This window comes from Lutjanus erythropterus, chromosome 16 (assembly GCF_056507025.1).
Source record: "Lutjanus erythropterus isolate fLutEry1 chromosome 16, fLutEry1.hap2, whole genome shotgun sequence".
NCBI lineage: Eukaryota > Metazoa > Chordata > Actinopteri > Lutjaniformes > Lutjanidae > Lutjanus > Lutjanus erythropterus.
In genome coordinates this window covers 180478-185971 of record NC_139332.1, presented here as the reverse complement: position 1 = coordinate 185971, position 5494 = coordinate 180478, and positions in this window count along the sequence as shown.

The following is a 5494-nucleotide window of genomic DNA, read 5'->3' as shown; positions in this document are numbered from 1 at the left end:
TGTGAAGACTGGTTGTGCTCCTGTGAATGCTGTGACTCTATGCCCACAGAGGAAGAATGTCTGTGTTGTAACAAGTGGGACCTGTTGCCCAGTATTTATGGTCTTGATGTGTCCAGGGATGATAGAGAAATTAGTCAACGCTGTGTAACCACTGTGGTGGGAAAATTATTCACCAAACTGGTCACTGTTGTTCCTCTTAGTTATTTCTGATGTTCTGTCAGGCACTAACTGGTTACTCGTCCTTGAACACACAGTTCTCTCTTTGGAAGAACAACTTCTGATAACACAATCACATCCCGACTCTCCCGATAAGCACTTCAGGTTCATCCTGACCCAACCTCCTTCATCTCCTAACCCTGTAAAACAGATTTACATTCTTGACTCATTATCAGTTCCTTTTTCACTTTGAGTGTGACTGTGTACTGATCCTTTGCAAAGCTCGATTAAAACACCAGAAAGACAATCTTGGTCATTGGTGTCTGTCTTAATTTTCAGATTTTCCACCACACCACCTTACAGGATTTCCGCCCTCTGACCAGCAGGGCAGTGCTGGATACCTTCTTTCATGTGCCCAAAATAAATTGGAGGCAACCAAAACCACATCGACCAAATGGTCAACTATCCATTGAGTAAGTATAAATAATATGTCTTCATGCATGTAATATCTGTACCTAGAATTATTTGACAGATGCGCCTTTTCTGTTGCATGCATTAGTTTGCCCTCAGACATTTCTAAATCATCTTAACCCTTTCCTTTCGTCCAGCCAGTACAGACTTGCAGCCTATCATGTGGTGCTGGAGTGGGCTGTCAGAGGAGAATGTCTTGTTTATGGTAACAGAAGAGTGCTGCCAAGCTGGATCATCACTGCTATCAGAAGCAAGTACCCATTACCCACTGGCACTTACAGCAGGTTCAAGGAGGCACATGTTCAGAACACATCTACCGATGAATGACTTTTCAATAATTGTACTCTTGACTGCACTGCTTTGCAGTCTACAAACCGTTCCAGTCTTTAGAGACAGTAGCAGATCCTGCATAAATCTTGCACACTGTAAGTATTTACAGTACAAAATCATCCACTCCATATATGCAGGGGCGGACAGTAAGAAAGTACATTTACTTGAGTACTGTACTTTATTTGAGTATTTGTTTTTCTGGAAACAAATATCGTACTCTTGTACGATTGTACCACATTTCTAGAAAGGTTGTCATTACTTTGAAGTCAGCTGTTGTTGTTTCTTCTTTTCTAAAATGCGACTGTCCCCATGCTGTGTTCCTCACAGAAGGAAACCAAGTACAGTACCCACTCTTAACTGTGATTGATGCAAAAGCAGAAATGCGTCATCCAGGCACTCTGTAACAAGCCCAAGCAAGTACTCCCTCTTTCATTCCAACAAAACTCAGTAATGATGATGGCAGGAGAAAGACAAAATTAAATCTCAAGATGTTGTTAGAATTAGAAAAAGAGAAATAAGAGACAGGAATCGTCATTTAGAAGATGTACAGCAGGATGTACAGCATTGGTAATACCACCCCAATTAGTCCTGCCAGGGTATTAACAACTTTTGCCCAGAAATCTAGAATCCCTGCACATTTTCATACAACATGAATAAAGGAGCCAACAGTTCTGTGGGAACAGAAAGAACAGTATGGGTCAGGGGCTAGTCCTATTTGATGCCTAATTCTCGGTTTAAAGGGGAACTATTATGCTTTTCCTCTTTTTTGACCTATAAATGTTGTCACAATGTCGGATACTCGTGTTAAACGATTCCAAAGCGTCAAATAATGAGGTTCATGCATTTGGAAGTGAGCCCTGCAAGCTGTTTTGGATGGCTCTGCATGCTGTGTTTTACTGTCTTTTTTAACGGTGTAGTAACATTGATGTTAATGTGTGCCAGACTTACTTATATGGTCATACCCAGGCATATGCTCTAGGCCTGCCCGCTCCCCCGCTCTGCTTCAGAAGTTACATCGCTGTGCGCTGCTCTGCTGTCTACAACGATTTCACAGTGTTAGCACGTTGAGCAATGGCTCCCAGAAAATGTTTGTTCGGGGTGTGAGGGAAAGTTACCTTTGTTTAGCTTTCCTAAAGAGGCAAGCACCAGGCAGAAGTGGATAGAGTTGCTTTTTCCCGGCCAGCAAAAGAAAAATACCTCCGTGTTTGTCTGTCTACGGTACGTCACAGGGGACTGTTTTGTCAACATGGGCCAGTACGAAGCTGGATTAGCCAGTAGCCGGGCTCGGCAGCGCTCGCCAGCCCTTCGGAAGTCCTCGGGAGTGCGACCAATCACAATGGAGTGGGCTCGGCGGGAGGCGTACATGGAGCAGGACCGGGGGGGTGGAGTAAATTACACAGACCGTTTTCGCGGTACGTAGAAAATACAAGGAAGAGATGCAGCGAGAGGCACAGCGTCCTGAAGATCTACAAAGCTTTCTGTGCGGGCGATCGTGTGTAGCTGCTCTATAGGAGTCCAGAAATCAAATACAAAGGCCCGAAAATGAATATAATAGGTCCCCTTTAAGGTATGCTCTACGACAAAATTTCAAATGTATATATACTGATGGTTTGGGTTTTAGGAGGCATCAGCAACGTTATTCCAAATTACAACCCATTTCAGTTCTTGTTCCACCTCAGCTATGTCTCTCCCCCAAGCCAAGCAAGTTTAATTTGTCATATATATAAGCCACTATTCATCTGGAGCACACTGTATCCAACTTAAAATAGGATGTTCTTGTAAGGCTGATTCCCACTGAACTTTATAGGCTTAACAAACTGACCCTAAAAGAGAATGTTTGTCAATATTGTATGGAACTTAAGGATTGTGCTTGCCCCATTAATATCTTGTTGTAATACCTTTATCTTCCCAGGCTTTGTTAGTAAAAGGTTTCCCCTGTTGCAGATTCAACTTATTACTAAAAAATGACGAAGCGAGACTCTTGATTCAAATTAGACGTTCTTTAGTGAATAAAAAAAAAAGGAAACATACATTTAGCGTGCGCTACACGAGAGGCACAGCATGGCTGCCTAGCAACAACAACAATGATGTCATCACGTCGCGTCCACACTTTTTCCTAGAGCATCCTGGGTACTGAAGTCCATTACATCTAAGTCTCAATCAAATGAACTGAAAAAATGCAGTCCCTTATTAAACTACATTCTAACTGTTTATGAATATTAACAGTAACTTATATTTTAATTTATTAATCCTTACAAATAATATATTCCCTCAAAATAAATTCTCAACATCCTCCCCCCCGATAAACTATAGTTTATCTAAATTTCCAAAGGATACAACAGCTGGATAGGTCTCCGCAGAACAGTCCCTGAACTTGTGCGAACTGCACATGACCTCACGAGGCCATCACGACCTGGAAACAGTTCCTCAATTCTTCCTAGCCTCCAGCTCTGCCTTGGTGTGTTATCCTCTCCGATGAGCGCAACATCCCCCACCTTCAGCAGAGAAGGCTGTGGGGTGTCACAGCGATGTGCTGACTTCAAATCCAGCAAATATTCTCTCCGCCATCTGTTCCAGAAGTTGGTCATAAGTCTCTGTCTGTATCGCCACCTACGTGTCATCTCCTCCTTGCTTCCTGTTTGATGGTTAATGTCAGCTGGAAATGGCTTAGGGGGCAGGGAGGTCAGTCTCTGACCCACCAGGAAGTGTGCAGGTGACAGTGGCTGTGGCTCATCCACATCATTGTGCACGTAAGTAAGTGGCCTTACAAGCCTTTCCCAGAATCCGCCCCACCAGGCTGCTCTTTCAGCGATGAACCGCCAGGTGATGCCCTTCTCTGAGAAGAACTCCTGTAGCTGAGGGTCTTTGATGCCTTTCCAGAGCTCCTTCAAATCCTGATCAGCTCTCTTGAAAGTCTTGGCGTTATCTGAGTAGATCACCTTGCATAATCCTCTTCTTGAGATGAATCTTAGCTATCTGAGCTAGCAGAAAATTCTCAGTGGATAGATCTGAGACCAGCTCTAAGTGCACTGCTCTGGTTACAGCACAAGTGAACAGTGCTATGTATGACTTTGTCATGGAGCTCTGTGACTTCACATAGAGTGGCCCTGCGAAGTCTACACCTGTGATCTCAAATGGTGGTGACTCTGTTATTCTGTCCCTTGGCAGTGGTGCAGTAGTCTGTTGTCCCGCCCTTGCCTTGAATTTTTTACAAAGTACACATCTTGACACAACTCTCTTGACTACCTGCCGTGCCCTCAAAATCCAATATTTCTCTCTAGTTCGCACTAAAGTGTCTCGTACCCCTGCATGCATTATGTTCTCATGTTGATACTGCACCAACATTTCTGTATATCTGTGGTCGTTGGGCAGAATCCATGGGTGCTTTTCTCTGTAAGAAAGGTCAGAATGCTGGAGCCTTCCTCCCACACTGAGCAACTCATCTTCATCCAGAAATGGTTTTAGCTCTCTTATTCTGGAGTCAGTGTCGGGGCATTTTCCTGCCTTCAGCAGATCAATTTCTGAGCTGAAACGTTTTTTTCTTCCCTGCTTCATTCAGCTCTTCTGCTGTCAGTTCACCCCTTAATTTTGTGCTTGAGCGGGTGTTGGTAATAAACCTCTTCACCCAGGCCGTCACTCTGAGCACTGTTTTTAGTTTACTGTACTTCTCTAGACATAACACAGGTTTTAAGAAATCTGTGTCTTGATTAACAACCTGTACAGCAATCTAGTATTTTGATCTGAGTTCAGAGTTTGCCTCGTCGTCTTGAACATCGTCCTGATTGCTTTCCAACTGATCAGGTGACATCAGAACACAAGGTCCATTCCACCACAATACGCTCTGCTTTAGCTCCTGCACTGTTAGGCCTCTGGTGGGAAGGTCAGCTGGGTTCATTTTCCCTTTGCAGTGGGACCATGACTGTGGGTCAGTTAAAGACTGGATGTCCGTCACTCTGTTTGCGACAAACTGTTTCCACTTGTGAGCAGAACTGTGAATCCAGTGTAGCACTATCATTGAGTCTGTCCATAGTCTGAGCTGTGTCTTGTCTAGTTGCAGTGCTTTCATGAGGGTGCTCCCCAGACTGGCCGCTATTACAGCTCCTATCAGCTCCAGACGTGGCAGTGTCATCCTTTTGAGTGGAGCCACTCTGGACTTGGATGCAACCAAGCTTATGGTCACTTCTCCATCCTTTGTTTCTCCCTGCAGATAAGCAACTGCACTGTAAGCCCTTTCACTTGAGTCACAGAATACATGTAGTTTTAAATCATGACCATTCTGATGCATGTGTGTTTTGTACCACCGTGGGATTGACAGCTGGTGCAATTGAGGGAGCTCTGAACACCACTGTTGCCACTTTTTTTGTCAAATCGGGTGGCAATTCCTCGTCCCACTTGAGCCCTCTCTCCCACATCTCCTGGAACAAGCACTTTATTCTGATGGTGAAGGGGGTCAAGAATCCCAGAGGGTCAAAAATGCGAGCAGAAGACTGCAGAACACTTCGTTTTGTATTCTGTCTTTCTTTCAGAATATCAAGCA